Below are 20,365 nucleotides of genomic sequence, written 5' to 3' on the forward strand. Positions count from 1 at the left end.
GTATCGTGGTTCTTAGAACACCTTACGATGCCTCAATAAGGCATTTGAGACCACTATATATTAAACTGCATATGAATGGCCAGCCTGTCTCAAAAGTGTTGGTCGACAATGGAGCAGTGGTCAATATTTTACCTTCTAGAATGTTGAAAGTCCTGAACAAAACCAATGACGATTTGATCCCAACAGAAGTTACAGTCGGCAATTTTGCTGGGGGATGTTCTCCTGCTAAGGGGGTCATATCTTTGCAACTGCAAATTGGGACTAGGAGGATGAATGCAACGTTTTTTGTAATCAATTCTTCATCTAATTACAATGCCTTACTAGGCAGGGATTGGATCCATATAAATAGTTGTGTGCCATCTTCTTTGCATCAGGCTTTGATCTTTCTGAAGCAGGAGGAAGGAGCAGGAATGGAGGTCTTTTAGGCAGACCGACATCCATTCAAAGTAGAGACCAACAATATCGAAGCAGATCTCTATAACGAACATTTGTGGCCAACAAGGATAGAGGACTCAGAAGTCAGATTTAATCAAGTTGGGGTAACTGAGAGTCAATTCCTCACATACATTAAGGAAGGATTCCAGGAACTGAGCAAGGATTTCACCAGGCCTAACATTATATCAAGGCCTGTCAAAATTGATCAACAAGTTTTTAATGTTTAGAAACCTATTAGACACAGGAAGTGAAGAGTTGGCTACTGTTAAAGCCACTTTTAAGAGTTTGTTTTCTTTTCTTGTTGATAGAAAGTTGCAGGCAGATGAGCCTATTTCTTGTAATTGGGCTGAGTGTGTTTTTGATGATAGCCCACTGAACATGAAAGAGTTAGGTTTAGCAAACTTGAAACCAGCACCGGCTAAGCTAGACGACGATAGGGCCCAGGTGAAGGATCCCATGGAAGAGGTAAACTTGGGAACTCCAAAAGATCCTAAGATCACATATGTCAATGCTACTTTGCCGAATGAAATAAAGGAAAAGTTTAAGTATTTGTTGCGTAAATTTAAAGATTGTTTTTCTTGGAGTTATGATGAAATGCCAGGTTTAGATAGATCTTTAGTCGAGCACAAAATACCTATAAAAGAGAATTATGTACCTTTTAAACAGGCACCTAAGAGAATGAAGGATGACGTCCTTCCTCAAGTCAAGAAAGAAATGGAACGTTTATTTGAGGCAAAGTTCATTCGACCGGTCAAATATGCTGAATGGGTCTCAAATGTTGTCCCAGTATTAAAGAAGAATGGGAAAGTTAGAGTTTGCGTCGATTTCAGAGATCTTAATACCGCATCACCAAAGGATGAATATCCAATGCTTGTTGCTGACTTGCTAGTCGATGCAACGGTAGGTTATCAAATGCTGTCCTTCATGGACGGTAATGCTGGTTACAACCAAGTATATATAGCTGAAGAAGATACACATAAAACAACATTTAGATGTCCTGGATACATAGGAACATTCGAATGGGTGGTTATGGCTTTCGGATTGAAAAACGCAGGAGCAACCTATCAAAGAGTTATGAATTTGATTTTTCATGATTTTCTACATAAATTCTTGGAAGTTTATATAGATGACGTTGTTGTGAAGTCGAATTCAGTTGATGAGCACTTACATCATCTTGAACAGACACTGGAAAGGATGAGGCGTTACAATTTAAAAATGAATCCCTTAAAATGTGCGTTTGGTGTTACAGCAGGAAACTTTTTGGGATTCTTGGTGCACCAAAAAGGGATCGAGATTGATAAAACTAAGGCTGATGCTATTTTGAAAGCACAAGCCCTAACCAATAAGGAAGAGCTCCAATAGTTCTTGGGAAAGATTAATTTCCTTCGAAGGTTCATTGCCAATCTATCTGGAAAAACAATGGCATTCTCCCCGTTGTTGAAATTGAAGTCAGAATAGGATTTCAGATGGGAACAAAAGCATCAGAAAGCTTTTGATATTTTAAAACAATCATTGGTAACGCCTCCTGTTCTGATGCCTCCAATAAATGGAGAACCATTGAAGCTATACATATCAGCAACACATTATTCAATTGCCAGTTTGTTAGCTCAGGATAATGAACAAGGCTGAGAACAATCGATTTACTACCCAAGTAGAAGGTTAAATGATTGTGAAAGTAGATATTCATGTGTTGAGAAGATTTGTCTGGCATTATATTTTTCAGCGATTAAGTTGAGGCATTACCTTTTGCCAGCTAGGGTAAAGATCATTTCTCAAACAGATATAATAAAGTACATCTTGTCTAGGCCCATTTTAAGGGGAAGACAAGGGAAATGGATATTAGCCTTAATCGAGTATGACTTTGAATACGTGCCTCAAAAGGCAGTAAAAGGACAAGCCTTGGCAGATTTCCTATCTGAGCATCCAAATTTACCCCTGGAAGAGGATACCTTTGAAGTGCATTTTTTGGAGCTTAGACCTTGGAAGTTGTCTTTTGATGGTTCAAAAATAGACAATGGAGTTGGGGCAGGTGTTGTCATGACATCTCCAAAAGGAAAAATGTTGCAGTTCTCCTTCCAACTCGATGAGAGTAGAGTTCTGACAAATAATCAAGCGGAATATGAGGCCTTAATCATAGGCTTGGAAATAGCAAAAGATTTGAATATACGATATTTGAAAGTCTCTGGGGATTCACAATTGATCATTCGACAAGTTACAGGGCATTATAAGTGCAATCACCCCTTATTGAGTTTGCAGCTTGAGAAAGTTCGTGGTCTTGCTCAAAACTTTGATGAGATATGTTTTCAGCATATCTTGAGACTTCAAAATAGTGAGGCCAATCAAATGGCTCAAGCAGCTTCAGGAGTTGAATTTCCTGAAGGGGATGCAGAGAGAGTAATCAGAATCCAAAAAAGGTATTTACCCTTCTCAATGGAGAGAGAAAAGGATCGATTGGATGTATTGGTAATCGATGTTTCTGATGATTGGATGGTTCCAATAAAGAATTATCTTCTAAATCCTAATAAGAAAGTAGAAAGGATTGTCAAATGCAGGTCCATCAATTATGTTCTTTTAGGACAGGATTTGTACAGAAAAACTTCTGATGGTCTACTACTGTTGTGTGTTAGCAAAGACCAATCGATGAGAATCATGGGAGAGGTTCATGAAGGAACCTGTGGTGCCCATCAAGCCGGTGATAAAATGAGATGGTTAATTAAGAGACACGGGTATTATTGGCCAAACATCCGAGCTGATTGCATTCAGTATGCTAAAGGTTGCCAACAATGTCAAAAGCATGAGCCTATCCAAAGGATACCTGCTCATCAATTGCAATCGATTGTTAAACCTTGGCCGTTCAGAGGTTGGGCAATCGATATGATAGGAGAAATCCACCCAGCATCTTCATTACAGCACCAATTTGTTGTAGTAGCAACTGATTATTTCACAAAATGGACAGAGGCAATACCTTTGAAAGGTGTTTCACAGAAACAAGTGATTGATTTTATTGAGGAATATCTTTTATGTAGGTTTGGGATTCCTGAAACCATTACTGTTGATCTGGCGTCTATATTCAACGGTAGGGAAGTTGTCCAGTATGCACAAAAATATGGAATACAGATTTTGAATTCTACTCCGTACTATGCCCAAGCTACTGGACAAGTCGAATCGACTAACAAAATTATAAAGAATACCTTGGCAAAGGTAATCGATGATAACCCAAGAGAATGGCATGATCTGTTGCCCAGAGTTTTGTGGGCATATAGAACATCACAAAGAGAGAGTACTAGGGTAACTCCGTTCGAATTGGTTTACGGGCATGCATCAGTTTTGCCAGTTGAAATTAATGTTCAGTCTTTAAGGGTGGCACGTCATTATGATCCAGATTTGCAATATGAAGAAGCTATGTTTTTGGACATCGACGAGTTGGAAGAAAAAAGGTTGCATGCCTTAAACCAAATTCAAGCCCAAAAGAAAAGAGTAGAAAGGGCTTACAACAAAAGAGTGAAACAAAAATCTTTTGCAGTTGGAGAGTTAGTTTGGAAAACAATTCTCCCAATTGATTCAAAAAGGAAGAAGGGAAGATTTGGGAAATGGTCTCCAAATTGGGAATGTCCTTTCCGTATTGCTTAAATCTTACGAGGAGGTGCATATCATTTAGCATCAATCGAAGGGGTTCTTCACGAAAGAACCATTAATGGTAAATATTTGAAGCATTACTTTCCGTCTATGTGGGAGAACATGAGTTAAAACAAAATATTTCATTTCATTTTCATTTCATGATCAAAAGCTGCCCATGGGTAGGGCAGCATTACAAAAGTAGTCCAAACAAAAACAAAAGATCCCAAGAGGGATCTAACACAAAAAAAAAAAAGGAGATCCCAAGAAGGATCTAACAGAACAAAAGGGAACCCAAAACGGGAACCCAAAAAGAAAAAGACCCCGCGGGGACCAACCTACAGAAAGAAAAGATCTCAAGTGAGATCTAACAAAAAAACACACCAGGACTCCCCCACAAAAGAAGGCCTATTCTTTAGGCCATTCTTTCCACTGACCAGAGGTGCCAGCCATGGAGGACCTGATGTCAGCAGGATCGATCGGAGGAGGCTTGTAGTCGATGGTGTCCCAATTTGCCACCACGAGTTTGATGGCAGACTCCATCTTCTCCAGTCTAAGCGCCATGCCCTCCACTCGATCGTGGATAGCCTGAATCCTTCGTTTGCACTCATTATGGTCTTCCATGAGCGCCCATGAGAGTTCGGTGGCCAGCTGCTTGATGTGGGCGGGAGTGATTTGTGCAGAAAGAGGAGTAGAGGAAATGTTGTTAACCATAGCGTAGAAACACAATTGCTTGAGCTTATACTCAGTGTTGGTATTTATAGACCAAGGAAGACCTAAAGACGTGGGTCATGGGCAGTTACCCCGAGAAAAATTAAGAGACGTGACAACTGATAGGGTTAGTGGGCTCTCAATTGTAGTTTCCCAAAGTAAGGCGGCTGAATTACTGCAGCACGGCATCATTTGCTGTACTTAGCCGTCATTTATTACTGTGCATGTTCCCTAAAAGTAGAAGGGAAACGTCACCATGAATCATGACGTGGTGTTGCCATGATTGTAGACACCCATGATCCGGATATATAGGGATCAAGGGTTTTGATCGTGTGGTTTGTTCATTTGTAAGTAAAGGGATACGAACCAATTATGTGGGGTTTATTCCTCAATTTGAATACTTATGTGGGGTTTTTTCCTCAATTTGAATATTTATTATGTGAGTTTAGTCCTTAATTCAAACATGTGGGTTTGTTCCTGGACCCAAGCATTTACAAAGTTTAAGGAAAGTCAATCTAAACAAGAAGTACGAAAAGGGCCATGGAAGGCCTAACACTCGTTCCAATTGCCATTCATAATTTTTGGCATGCCACCTGCTGATAGGTAGTAGACAAACAGTACTTACAATGTTGTACTGATAAGACTAGTCGATCGACTGTAAAACTATAATCACTCATGAAGAAAGGAGGACTTAAAAGCCTCCCATTTAATTACAAGTTCATCACATTTAATTCTGTTCCTCTGCAAGTCCTCACGAGCAGCAGAAACATGAACTGAAACTCCTTTGCCTTCCTCTGCTAAACATTTGAAGTCTTTGTCAAGTTGGCTTGCTGTTACCAGAAGGTGTTCTTTCTCAGTTTGTAGTTGACCCAATCGATGTAACAATTCCTGTTCCTCCTGATCAATGGCCACAAGTCTCGACTTCAAAGTCGAAGCATCAGTGTGCATAGTCGATAACTTCACTGTCAGGTTGGAAAGGTTACCAATCAACTCCTGCTTTTGGCTTATTTCTTGCTGGTAATATCGAAAAAGACTAATGTTGTCACCCAGTGATGATGCATAGTTTTCCAAGATGATTTGTTTCCTGAGGGGGAAGACATGCCTTTGAGATAGGGATTCGACGCAAACACTAAATTCTGCAGACTTCGCTGTCATTAGTGCCTCGAAAGGAAGTTTTAGGAGGTCAAAGAAAACTTGAATTTCTTTTTGAGTTTCTGCACTGAATTGGAGGAAAAAGAAAGAGCTGCTGGATTCAGAGACCTCAGTTAGAGATCGAAAGGCTTGGGAAGTTGACTCTATCTCTTCCATCAGATGGTCCAATGAATCACTTGAAGACTTAACCTGAGTGGAGTCCTCCATGCCTACAGGGTTTACTGCAGCCTTGTTCACTGAACGGGGAGATGTGTTCAAAGCAAGGACCCTTGGAATACTTGCAGGGATCATACCTGCTGGAGATAGGACTTGAATCCCAGAAGGACTAGAGGCCACATCCTCTGCACCTTGTCCACTTCCTTTGTTAGGACTGGTTTGGACAATGTGGTCAATCTGGGCAGGACCCTCTGTTGGTCCTTTCTTTTCCAATTCCTTTTCATTTGGTGCTGGTGGAGCCTCTAGAGCAGGCACATCTGCCATCCGAGGAGAAGACAGTTCCTCCATACTATCACCCTGTTGATTCAAATCAATCTTCTGAGTTCGTTGAGGAGTTGGGGCAATAATGACGTTCCTCCATGGTTCAGCATTGACTGAGTCTGATGCAGGTTGGTTTGTTGTGACAATGAGTTGTTGAGTGAGTTGTTGAGTGGAATGTACACCAAGCTCAGCACCATCTGGCATCAGAACCGAGCCCTCACCAACTTGCAGAAAAGAACTGTCATCCTGCAGCAAAGGATTTTCTTGGTGTAGTAGTTGTTCTTGTAACTCTGGCAACCAATCAGCTTGATCCAAAGGGTCCGATATTGCTGTATCAAATGACTCATATTGATCAATTGCCAATTCAGTGTCAACTGTCTCTCATACTGAAAAGGAAGACTTCTGAATTTGTGAGGATTTTGAAGAATTGTCCTCTTCCTCCATTTCTTCAAAGGCATCTACAATTTTGGTCCCCTTGCCTTTCTGTAAAAGAAAGAAAAAATGAGAATACAAAGACTTATGAAAAGTATGAATCAATAGGGGAAAGAAGAAGGTGAAAGTGTACCCTTGAAGTCAATCTTTTGTCACTCGAGCTCTGTTTCTTGATGTGCTTTCTTGTTGATTGCTTCGTGGGGGTAGGTGCTTCATCAACCTGTCTTTTGGATCTACCAGTGGAAGGACTTTTAGAAACTTTCTGGCTCACACCTGACGTGATTTTGAGAGTCTGCGTTCGTGGCCTAGTTTCGGAGTCCTTGATCGATTCAGCTTTTCTTTTTCTGGTATTCCTACTTGGCACAGATGATATGGGAACTGCTCCTGCATGAGGCACAACGGCCTTAGAAGGTTCATCAGGCAGTCGAGCTGTTACCTCTGTCAAGGACGTAGTGTCACAATGTTAGTAGAAGCATAACTAATCGAATAAAAACCAATGAATAGCTATGCTTACCAGCCTTGTCCTGAAGATATTTGTATTCTGGGTCAAGCCTGTACAGGCAGTCTGAAAGTGGAGCACTGAAATAAAGGGCTGTCATGGTCGACCACCATTCATCAAAAGCAGGCAAGGTCACACCATTGGTTTTGAAGTCAATGAACTGAAAAGCTTTCACACGATGTTGAAAATTGCTAACCATCAAGGATATCATTTGTGAGTCCTTGGCCTTGATCGTTGGCCTACTTGAGGCCATCTCAGCAATGTTTGGGTGAACAAAAGGCATTGGAATGCCTTGTGCAAGGCCAAATTGTCTAGCACATTGACAGGGAGAGTAATTTTCGAAACCACAATTCCCAAAAGGAGTGTTATTTAGGGCAAAGCCAACTGGGATAAGTCTTGGAAGAAGAATGCTGGCCCAGAATAACCGTTTGGACTGAGTCATTTTCTCTACAAGTTGAGGAGAGGCTGGTGGAATACCCTCAAAACATGGCCTTAATCTTTCAGATGCAAATTCAAATTTATCGAATGGACAGAAAACAGGCCAATTCTTTTTGTTATCTTCATAGAAGAAAGTGAAATACCTTTGAAAAGAGGATTCCTCTGTTTGAGTCAGAAAACCTAGGAGATGTTCAGCATAGCTACGACATGTTTGCAAGGTTTCATCTGATCGAAGGGGATTATTCAGCTTAGGTTTTAGCTGAGGAAAGTATGCATATAACCAAGCCTGGAAAATCCAGAAAGGACCACCACAAGAATCTGCTATCTTATTGTCAACAAAAGTAAACAGGCCCTTATACAGGGATCCTAAGACAAATGGGGCAAGGGCCAACCTTTTTACCTGGGCCATACAGACGGCCAAATTGAGATATTCTTTGGTAACTCTAAGCCCTGGGACTGCCATGAGAAATCTACAAATCCAAAATAGATAAAATGCAACTTTCTCACGAAAGCAGGGTCCAGATGCTTTGGCTTTGTAATGAGTCTTTAACCATTTCGAGTAACTGACCCCAGATGATGGAACAATAAACGGGGGATCGTATGGATCGGGAGAAAGCAGAGCATTTACCTCACGGCCTAAGGAGGGAAGGCTGGTCAAATGAGAGATGTCCAAGACCGTTGGAGATAATAAACCACAATGTAGAACTAGGGTATTGGATGATTTGGACCAGAAGCAAGCTGCAGCAGCTAGAAGTTCAGGGTTCATCTCCATGGGAAATTGTGAGAGTTCGATTGTCTCACGGATTCCCATTGTTTTCCAATCCTCAAAGAGAAATTTCATCATACGCCTTACCCAGTCTACCCATCCCATTTCAATAGTATAAGGCCAAGAGCGAAGGCAAGTGTTCTTACCCCAACCTAACCACTCGAGCGTTGGGAGTTGTAAGAGAAGTGGGTCACGTTCTCCCATAGGATAAACTTCTGGAAGGCCATCCGAAAGGGCCGACGGGAAAACTGGACCCAATATACAGTGGGAACTGACGTTATCGTCGGGAATCAAGACTTGGGTGTTCTGATCAACCCCATTTCGGTACGACTCAGGGAATCGAAAAGAGTCTTCCGTCGCCGACTCAGTAGCCGGATCTTCAACTGGATCACTGGTAATCTGTAATTTGGATTTCGGTGCCATTTGGGTTTGAGAGCTGTTTCAGAGTTTTGATATGAGGAAAACTCAATTCGTGCCCTAAAATTTGAAGTACTCTGCTTTATATAGGCGGTAAGTTACTAAGAGATTATTTACCAAAGTTAATTTTTTAACTCAGGTAAATAGGGGGGCATTGTTTACACCATAATTTAGTAATTTAGTCTAATGTGATCGATTGGGTCAAAATATTACACGTGTCAGCACGTTTTAGACTAATTAATGTAAATGCAATGTGAAGCCTATTAAGGAAAATCAAATGGACTGATCGACGGTTAATATTCAACTTACACGTTTTAGAGCATGAATTACATACGGATCGTGGACGGGACAGTTAATGCAGGCAAGCAGTTGAAGTAATTACAACGTTGGGAACATGTGAGATCATGGAGAAGTAACCGCCTCGTGTAGATAGTGGAGCAAGAATAGGGAGCATGGAACCACTTAATTCAAATCGAAGGAGGGAATTCCATCCGATTTGAATTTCAAGTCGAAGACAGCCTATAAATACAGGAAAAGAGGATATTTAGAACCCCCCAGCAATCGCCCAAAGGCTTGTACTTTTATCTGTACTTTACATTTCTTGCTCTAGGAGTAGCTTGTAACATAACTGTCTGTTCGATTGTGTTCTCATAGTCGATTGACTTCTACCTCGAGGAATAATAAAGTCCATTTTGTTGTTCTTCTTTCATCTCCATTCACTTCATTAAGTTTGCTTCCAGAGAAGTCCTGAAATACGGCAAGGAATCAAACCCCATCACCACAAACACCCACATTTCCAGCACGCTCAACAACTCTTACTCGATTCGTCGACTGTAAGTAAAAATAGACAAACAAGGGGCAACTACTCCTTTAATACCCTGACCGGGGTGGGAACGGGAGCACCCCGCATTATCAAGTCGATGTTCAAGTCAGGGTCTGTCGTTTGGTATTTTTCAGGTCAAGGTATGACAAAATCAGCCCCGCCCTTAAATTTAAAGTGCCCCAATGCTTGTAGTAATTTGTGTGCCCCAAGTTTGGATTGAGGGGGTGAATTGGTTCTGCATAACTTGGGACCCTTCTAAAGACTCATCTAGTCGAGTGATTGTTAGCCTTTTGTAAATAATAATACACAAAACTACATATTTCAAATGTCTTTCTCTTTTTTGTACATTGATGAATTATGTTAATCATGATCATTGCATTCTTGTATCGGTAATAAGTGTCTACCTCTGAACGAATCCAGAAGTATGCAAAAAAAACTGTGCTAAAGATACGGCTTGAGATATGGTGCTTCAATACCCCATTGATATGCACCTATGTTAGTTGGAAAGCTCATTGCTCCGGTTGAGAAACATTGTAAGCTACAAAAAGCGGTTCTATTTTTTGGTTGGCAATTCCATTGACAAAACACATTTTCTTTTGTATTCCATTCTTTATCGAGTTGTAATTCCTTTTTATTTTTCTAAGTGTAGTGAGTCTGTATAGGATTGGAGTGGAAGGAATCTTTATTTGTACGTAATTGAGAGGTTGTGAACTGGAACGGATTGATCAGGTTATCAATCGGAACAAGCTGTCTAAATGAGCCGAAAGCTGGGAGTGAAAAGATTGATGGACCGATCGATTTTGTAATTGATCGGTTTCTGCACATGTTATAACTACTATAAATAGTAGACTTTTTCTTGGCTGCTAGGTTACGGAAAAAATGCCGCAGTAACAAGTGCAGCGGGATACACGGTCAATGCAGAGAAAAATCCTAGAGTGGCTGTGTTTTTGAATCTTGGAGTATCCATTCAATAATTGGAATAATGAGGCTTCTATCTACTCCGAGAGGTATTCATATCAGAGTTGTTCTTTGGTGGATTTCCGAAGGGTTTTGGAAGGCTTGAGGATTCGAGGCAACGGCAATCAAATACTAGGTGTGGTGAACGTGGATTCGGCAAGTAAGTCTTAGGGTGATTTGTGAGGATTCAAAATTGTAAGGTAAGATCACTTGAAACCTCACAATGTTTTATAGTGTTTGATTCCTTCCCGTGTTTTTACCCGTTTGGGATTTTCCACGTATTCATAGCTATTTTTCAATTCCTTACTTTCGCTTGTCGATTGATTGGAGTAGCAAAGAAGTTTTTTCAAACATGATTCAGAAAGCTATACCACATGCCCTCAATTGTGGTATGATGAGGGTACGTAGACTTCTATAGGTTACAATATAAGAAGAGATCACAATTCAATGAGTGGAGTGTTTTTTTTTTCGAATTTCTGATGTAAAACGCATTTTAGAAGCATTTCAACAGATTTTATTTTACATGTGTCCCATTAGTGCTCGATTTTTTTTAGTTAATTATATATTATTTTGGTCTCATTTGGCAAAATGGTAAGAAATATGAAAAAAGAACAGAGAATTGGTTGGTGCATATTTCACATGAAAAGAGGTACCAAATAATCTTGAGATAATCTTAAACACCATACCATCTTTGAATTGCGAAGGAATAAACACACTGCCCCAATAAATATACAGAACTGTCAAGCAAGGATAACTAGAGATGGCTATGCATGGTTTCTGGAGTCGTCAACAAAAGCAAACATTAATAGGGTAAGAAGAATAATCAGTGGGGCGTGTAGCGACCACTCTTCTATCCCTTGCTAAGACTATCAACAAAATCAACTAAGGCTTATGCTGTTGAAGTATGGGCTCGCTAAACAACATAGCAAGAGAACCGGAAAGATCCTATAAAATGTAGTCAATTTAGATATCTCCTTGGAAAGGTGTCGCAACCAAACATTATCTACAGCAAATAAGAGCAATCCTTATAGATTATTTGTATAAATAGTAAGAAACCGAGCATGTGGTACATGTAGTATTTTCGATATGCCAAAACTATCCACAATTCACAATTTACATAGTACAAAATAGAAGATTAAGTGCTCCCAAACACATGATTTAATTGCAATGACACATAAACTCGTTTCTAGGAGCTTCTGCGCAAAATGAAAGCAAAAAGAGAAAAATGGATATATAATCAATGAACAGATTTGCCAAAAAAGAAAAGGAAAAACTATGGTAGTAGTTGGATATATGATCCCCCACCAATTACCCAATTAAATTGCAAATCTTGAAACTTATGCTAACTTTGGGATCCTGTAATCAAATAATGACAGCTTACATATGGGGATACCAAGCCGTTTCGTAGTTAAAAACTAGGGTCGTAGAATAAGTTACCATAGCAATTTCAGGACCAAAAATATGAGCAATGTTGGTGGTTAGAGAATATGCTGATACAGTTCGAAAATATGAGCAATGTTTGTGATTGACTCCTAAATAGGATTTAAAAGAAGTTTTTCATGCCTATACAGTGATCAACCAAAAAAATTAAGGGAAGTCAAAATTTTGAAAATGATACTCACCGATATGATCTAAAGCCTCCTTTGTAGTCTAGCCCAATTCAATGCAATGGTCACATAGATCCAATCCGTTATGTGGTTCAGGAACATGAAAAATGCATGTCGAGACCGACTATTGAAAAGTATAGTGCCAAAAACTCCCCAAAATCCGAAGAAGAAACCCAGCCCCATGCTAACATAAAATCCTTGAGTAATGGACCTATCCTCATCTTCTTGAATGCTTTTGTCTTTGGGTTGGAGAGTAATTGGAGGATCTCCAAGGCATTTGTTGGGAAGTGGAAGCCCACAAAGGTTAGGATTCCCAGAATATGCAGGAAGCATTAAAGCTTTGGAGTTGTGTGCTTAATGGGATTTCGCCAGACAAGTTGTTACTTGACAGATTCAAAACACTCAAAAAATTTAGTTGAGCAAGGCTTCCTGGAATTTCACCAGAAAGTTTATTTGCAGACAAGTCAAGAGATTCCAACATTTTCATTTGACCCATCTCTTGGATGATTTTTCCTGTCAAAGTGTTTCTCGAGAGGTTCAAGGAATGCAACCCTGCAAGATTCCCAACTTGTATAGGAATTTTTCCGGATAATATATTGCTAGAAAGATCAATGATCTTTAGTAGTCCTAGATTTTTGCCGTACTCATGGTCTTGTCCTTTCCATTGCACGAATGCGTTAGCTACATATGTCCCACCTACATCCGTTTCATACTCATTCCCATCAATATGTAGCGTAGCGGACTTATTAACATGTATGCCACCGTCACTCCCATCACTTTCCACCAGAGAAGTAAATTTGGAAAAGCATGGTGGTATATTTCCTGATAAATGATTCTGGGATAAGTCCAAGACTTGAATGCGGTTAAGATCACATAATTGTTGAGGTATGCTTCTATTGAACTCATTGGATTGAAGAATAAGGACAACCAATTTTGGCAGGTGTGGCCCCAACCATGCTGGCACTTCCCCGGATAAATTGTTATTGCGCAAGTTCAATACTTGAACTTCACTAAGCGAGCCAATAGAGATAGGAATTTCACCGTACAAATTGTTGTATGCCAAACTAATGATGGATAGTCGTTTGAACTGGGACAAACGGTACGGAAGCTCTCCCGATAGTTGGTTATTTGACAGGTCAAGATAGGAGAAGCCGCTCTCCAGTAATTGCGCATAAGAAAGAGAGTGAGCCTCCGAACTTATTCTTGGAGAGAATCAAAGATGATACATTCGAAGGAATAGTGGTATTGGACCTGTAAGAAGATTATTACTTAAATCTATCCAATGAGGAAGAAGACCTCGAAACCTCAAAGATAGATCAGGTAACAAGCCATTAATCTGGTTGTGAGAGAGATTTAGATGTTCTAATCCTGGGGATAGATCCCAGAACCAGCTGGGAAAATTACCTGCAATTCCATTACTAGACAGATCAAGCTCATAAAATTCATTTTGAGTTCGAAGCCACTTTGGGAAACGAGGGCCCAACTTGCAAGATGCAAAGTTTATAAAATACAATTGGAAAGGGGGAACCCAATCAGAACTGAAGTTAAAAGTTAGAGCATTATAAGAGAAGTCCAATTGCCTCAAACTGGAGAGATTGGAGAAGTGTGCTTCAGAGATAGTGCCTTTCAATAAGTTGAAAGAGCAGGTGAAATACTCAAGCTTGTGAAGCTGTCCAATACTTCTGTCTATAGTCCCATTCAACGGGTTGTTGTGAAGAAATAACCATTTCAATGATGGAAACACTGAAAGATCAGGGAATGACCCTGTAATTTGATTTTCCCACAAAGACAGATAAACGAGACTCGGAAAGCTTCCAATATCTTTCAGGAAGGACCCACTCAATGAGTTATTGATGATGTACAATGCCCTTAAGTACTAAAAACTAGTGAAATCAGGCAATGGACCTTTAAGCCGGTTGTCAGATAAAGACAAACTCTCTAATGAATTTTTTGACCCAGACAACTTTTGGAGAAACTCGTGAAGCTCTTCTGTAAGATTATTATCTGTCAGATCCAAAGATTATAGATGACTTGAATTTGCAAAGGATTTCGGAAGGCCACCTTCAAGTTGATTGCCATAGAGACTGAGGTTTGTGAGGGAAACCATGTGTCCAAAGGCATCTGGAATCGAGCCATTTAAATCGTTACGTGCGAGGTCAATATAAGCAAGGCTGCTACTGAAGTTGAACAACCAATTGTATATCGAAGAAGACAGACTATTGTGGGAAAGCTCAATGAAGGATAGGGACACGGAAGAATTAGAACGGAACGTGGTTGAATGAATGATATCAGGAAGGGAACAACCAGATAAGTGCAACTCTTTGAGGAGAGGGAGATTACGTACTGATTGAACCCAACCAGTTGCTTTATTGAGTTGAACCCGAGAAAGGTCGAGGTGACTTAGCAAAGAAATATGGGAAAGCAACTCTAGGTTTTCGCTATTCAGCGCAAGAGAATTGTAGCTGAGATCAAGATGCCTCAAGTTGGAAAGGTTGCTGAAATGACGAGGAATTGGGCCAGACAGATAATTCCAACTAAGGTCCAAGTACCTCAAATTGGAAAGGTTCTTGAACTGTTGAGGAATTGGGCCAGAAAAACCATTATATGCAAGGTTCAGGTATCGTAATCTGCGGAGGGAACCAATGAATTCTGGCATATGGCTTTCTGTAAAAAGATTCCCACTAAGGTCCAAGTACCTCAAATGGCGTAGTTCAAGCAATGAAGGGCTAATCTTACCTGTAAGACGCCGATAAGGAAAATCATCATCCGTTGCAGGAAGATTGAGCATGGTTACGTGACTTGTAGTATTGTGGTTGTTGCAGTGGACCCCTTTCCATTTGCAACAGTCTTTAATACTCCCCCATGAAAATAGATGGCCATGATCTTTGATAATAGCTTCTTTGAACTTGAGAAGAGCTTGTCTCTCCCTCTCTATGCACCTGATTACTTCGGCATCTCCAATTCCTGAGGAGGAGAGTGCAAGGTTCAAGTATGGTAAAACCACAAGGAGAAAAACATGGAGAAGTTGCATAGAGCTTTTGCCTGTGATTAAGATCTCCGTACGCAAAATTAAGAACAAGAGGAAGCTGTAAAAACACAAGCTAATGAGAATTTGCAGTCTGATTTTTAGTTCTGCTAATCAATGAATTGTGTCACCATTTTATATACCACCGGTCTTCCAAAATGCATAAGAGGAATGACTTGGGAGTCAACAATGATGTCAGTGAGTGTTGCTGTTTCAAACTTTTCTTGTTCAAATTTGTGGAAAGCCGAAGTTGTGCTTACAATTAACTAAGTGCGAGACAAATTAGAAGATGCAACCTTCCTTTTTTGTGCAACCTTCCTTTTTTCGGTGTTTTTGTATTTTCTTGTTTTGTTGCTGTTTCCTCCTTTCATTTTCTCTCCCCTTGTTTCTTTTCAACTCTTTAAAACAGCACGTTCAGACGATTAATCATGTAAAAAAAAACTGGCGATGAATGCAGATGATAATGTTCAGTCTTACGTGTTAGTTACGAGAACTCTTAGATGGGCTCTCGAAGTGACCATTTCTTTCAGATGCAAAACTTGGAACTTCATCTTTTTGAGCAAGACAATTGTGCATGCAACTCGTGGTTTTGCGGTTCGCATATAATCCGTTTATTAAAGTTTGGAAATTAATTAGTAACTAGGTTGGAGCCCCCTCTCCATGGTTTTGCCAAACACCTCTGCCAATTTAGGCCAGTCAATTGAGTCTGAAGCTGACAAGATCCGAATGCAACACGATTTGCAGTGCCACCGTAAAATTAAAAAAAAGATACAAGACTCTTCAAAAATCAAAAGTAATATCGTCGGATCGGGATTGTAGACAAGTCAGATAGGATACCAGATTTTGGTAATAGAATTCAAATTATATTGGATCAGATTCGGGTCCAAACAGGTCAGCCAGGAATTGTAAAACCACAAGAATAAACACATTGAGAAGTTGAAAAGAGCTTTTTCCGATGATCATCCCCGTAAGCACAATTAGGAACAAGAGGAAGCTGTAAAAATACAAGCTTAACATGTACATCACGTTTGCACCCAAATTCTTCCTTTGGAAAGAATTCAAATTATATTGGATCGGATCGAGTGCTTTTTTTTCAAAATGCATGGAGCCAACAATAAAGTTGTACCCTTGTCGCTGGAATGGAAGGATCAATCCAGTCGTACCAACGTGACTCGCACTGATCAATTGTGAAACTTGCCAGGAAGAATTCGTGGCCCACCCAGCCTCGCCGTGACTGAAAAGTAATATTAACCCAAGGGTTGGCTAAGTGATCTTTAAGTGTTTGCTCCATCCTAAGATTTCAAGTTCGATTCTCCTTGCAAATAATTCTCTTGGGTCCACCTCATCCCCACGCATAAGCGTGAGAGACGGCTGTGGGAGGAGCTGTAGGGATTAGTCCTAAGTGCGCACAAGTTAACCCCGGACACTTTGCATTACCAAAAAGAAAGAAAAAGAAAAAGAAAAAGAAAATTCTACTTTTATTCAGAATGGAGTCAAAATGCAGCAGTGTGTAGATAGGAGTGAATGGAATTAAAGAACAAAATTTCTAGCCTTGTTGATGGAAGGGTCCCAATCCAGCTGTACCAACGTGAGTCTCGCACTGATCAATTTGGAAACTTGCGTGGAACAAGGGAAGGAAGGAAGAATCCCAAGCACCACCCTTTTGATCACAATTTTCCTGTTTGCTTTTGTTTGGGATTCGCCAAGATTTTGGATGCCGGGTGGGTATATCCCTCGTGGTACCCGCTCGGCACATTCGGGCCGTTCATTACATTTTTGGATGGCTCGGATTGAAACCATCTCTCTCCTCTCATCCCAACAGTTTTTCTCTCATTTTTTCTCTCTCCAAATCTAAGCCGTGGACGGCTTGGATGTGCCGAGCGAGCACCAAGTGGTACCCACTCGGCATTGAAATTTTTTCCCTTGCATCTTGAGCATGTACAACACAGAATTTAAATTCTATCCACCCTAGTGCTAAGGTGGAAAGCCCAAGTTTTCCACCACCACAATTGTAGGCTCCATCGTGCGTATATTGCAGTAATCTGAACCGTTCATCTTGTAAGGCTTGTTGGGTTGTATATCTTTACAAAAAATTGGCGTTATCGGACATGGATAGGTATAGAAAAAAATTGAATTTTGGTTCATAAAATCGACGGTAGATAAGTTTAAAGTTAAACTATTCATGACTGTCGAGACTTTCGAAAAATTAAAAAATTTATTTGTCGTTTGGCGCTGTGTGGATTTCTCAAACTCCATTGCAAAACGGTTAATTTTCTTCAATTTTTCAATATTCAACTGAAGTAAGAGAAATTATTAGATGTTTTGAATCTCTTGTTGAGTTTGTCTTGAGTAATAAATGGCATTTGCACTGTATGAAAAAAATATAACAGTTTATTGATTTGTGTAAACTAATGTGGTAGGCAATCATGGTCGAAAGCGTCGGGCACAATTCAAGATGCCTCTCTTTAGTAGATAGATTAAATTAATTAATATTAGTCTTTTTTAGTACTCTATGCCCAAATGACAAACATCATTTATTATAGTTTTTATTACGTTATTTTAATTTTTTCTAGATTCGATGACATTCATATTGCAATGCATCTTTTTTTAATATACATTTCAGCACTGTTAGGGTAAAATTCTAGCTCCATCCCTGAATTTAGAGCACTTTTTTTTTGTATTTGACTGAGCAAAATACTCTAGCAAAATGTGGCTTGTACATAGTCTATCTACATGCCTCGGAATTTAACAGTCCCTAAGAGCATCTCCAATAGGTTTGGAACTAGCAAATAAAAATGTATGCAAGTTTAAAGTGCCCCAATGCTTGTACTAGTAGTTTATGCGCTAAAGTGTGCTAATCTTGAGTAGTACGTGCCAAAATATGTACCAAGATTGATTGAGTTTTGACCTGTTGATAGTATTTGGTGACAATGGAAGTGGACTCCTTTCTAGCTATCTGGAATTTGTTGGAATTTTTGGGGGCAACGGAAGCAAATAATAAAAGAAAGAAACAAAGATGTTTTTGAAGATGCAGGGCTGAGCTCCTACTAAACTAAACTTCATCAAAGAAGCTTGTTAGTAAAGAATGTGATAAGACTTGATAACAATTATGAATATTTGATTGTGTTTTTTTCGTGTTCTTTGTTGTAACATAGCATGTCCTTTTATAGGACTACAATGATGAATCTAGAGAATGAATCACAAGTCCCAAGAGGACTTTACATATCCCAATGTGATAAAACTAAACATTACTCCCTCCGTCCCGATTTGTTTGTCCATTTTTTAAAAACCAACTTTTTAAAGGAACATAATGATTGCTCTTGAAGAGTTTTGATTTTCCAAGAATACCCCTCAATTTTCTAGCATTAAATGGGAGTGGACAGTCTCCAATGCATTATTTTTTGAAAGAGAAAGGGCATTAAGGAAATTTTAACAAGTCAAACTCATATTGGACAAATATTTTGGGACACTTAAAAGTCAAAAAGTGGACAAACAAATTGAGACGGAGAGAGTATCATATATCTTACTAGGCAAAATTATAGATTACAAGTTCCAACAGAATTTCAGTACAAGAACTCGTGTAAGCGGAAAATGCAGAATCTACGGCCTCTTCCGCGTTGAGAGAGACGGCGTTCTTTCCTCTGCTTATCCCTGGTTTCCACTGCATAATCCCTTTCTTTCCTAAATGTAAACGTCCACAAATTTGGAGAAACTGTCTTAAATCATTGGTATGCTTCTGCGAAAGCTGAAAAGAGAAGGAAGCCTCAGTTTGCAGTGCTTCACCATTGGTTTCAACTTTCAAGCTTTCGCCTACCTCATCAAAATGTTTCTCGAGTTCTACCACTCTCACTTGGTTACACTTCAAAATAGATATACGTGATGGGAGAAAAAAGATGGGAAACTTAATGACATCTGCTTATAACCGGATTGAGCCTTCCTGCGATGTCTTCCCTCCAATTAGATAAACAATACCTGCACGCTTTAGTCATCTTATAGTCGGCTTCTGTTCTGTTACAGATTATGCCAAGTTAATGAGCAGCACGGCATGCATCTGTACTTACTGTGGATTTGAAAGGAAACTTTATCTGGATAGAAAGAGCCCAAATCAAATAAAACATTTTCATATTTTCCGACATGTGATTTCTTCTCATTCTTGTGGTCAATATAAGCAAGGCTGCTACTGAAGTTGAACAACCAACTGTATATCGAAGAAGATAGACTGTTGAAAGAAAGATCAACGAAGGATAGGGACACGGAAGAATTAGAACGGAACTAGGATGAATGAGTGATATCAGGAAGGAAACAATAATTTAAGTGCAACTCTTTGAGGAGAGGAAGATTATTGATAGACTGAACCCAACCAGTTGCTTTACTGTGTACAACCTCAGAAAGGTCGAGGTGACTTAGTAAAGAAAGATGAGAAAGCCACTCAAGGTTTCCGCTATTTACACAGAATTGTTGAAGCCATAAATATTGTGGCCGAGATCAAGATGCCGGCCTCAAGTTGGAAAGGCTGCTGAACTGATGAGGTTTTTGCTATTGCTGGTTCTGCTTAGGCTTATGCTGCTTTCTTCTATTACGATGTGTCAATGGACGACGGTCTGCTGGTGTTGTGATGCAGCCTTCTTTGAAGATTTGTAATGTCTTGGTTTGAATGATTTTGGAAGTGTCGTTGCAAGCCATATTTGTTTGTATTGGTATTTCCGCTTATGGTTCTATGTTCTTAGCAAGGTTGGTTTCTTGCCAACATCACTTTCTTCTCGGGGTGGCATATGATTTTCCAAGCCCGTGGTGTCAACCTAATTGGGATTTCGGTTTTCTGTTGTTATGATGTTGTCATGCCTTCTTCCCCTTTAATCTTTTTATCCTTCTCAAAAATTAATAAAATATTTTCTTTGCTCAGAAAAAAAAAAAGGAGAAAAAAGAAGACAAAATTAAATATCAAATTTTCTAATATTTAACAGTATCATTTTTTTTTTCAAGCAGTTTAATGTTGTAGTATTCAAAACAC

The 20,365-nt window shown here is 39.6% G+C and overlaps 2 protein-coding genes across 4 annotated transcripts in view; both read right to left on the minus strand.

Annotated features, from left to right (window-relative positions):
• Positions 1–20,365, minus strand: part of LOC131327856 (receptor-like protein EIX1) — a 50,754-nt gene that overhangs the window by 18,342 nt on the left and 12,047 nt on the right. The window lies entirely within an intron of this gene.
• Positions 1–20,365, minus strand: part of LOC131327047 (receptor-like protein EIX2) — an 84,671-nt gene that overhangs the window by 11,667 nt on the left and 52,639 nt on the right. The window contains exon 3 of one of the 3 annotated variants that reach the window (XM_058360026.1): positions 11,467–11,725. The exons of the other annotated variants lie outside the window; for them this stretch is intronic. The gene's annotated coding sequence lies outside the window, so the exon portion shown is untranslated. Of the gene's footprint in view, positions 1–11,466; positions 11,726–20,365 lie in introns of those variants that run through there. 3 annotated transcript variants of the gene reach the window in all.

The sequence above is a fragment of the Rhododendron vialii genome, chromosome 5a (assembly GCF_030253575.1).
Source record: "Rhododendron vialii isolate Sample 1 chromosome 5a, ASM3025357v1".
Lineage (NCBI taxonomy): Eukaryota > Viridiplantae > Streptophyta > Magnoliopsida > Ericales > Ericaceae > Rhododendron > Rhododendron vialii.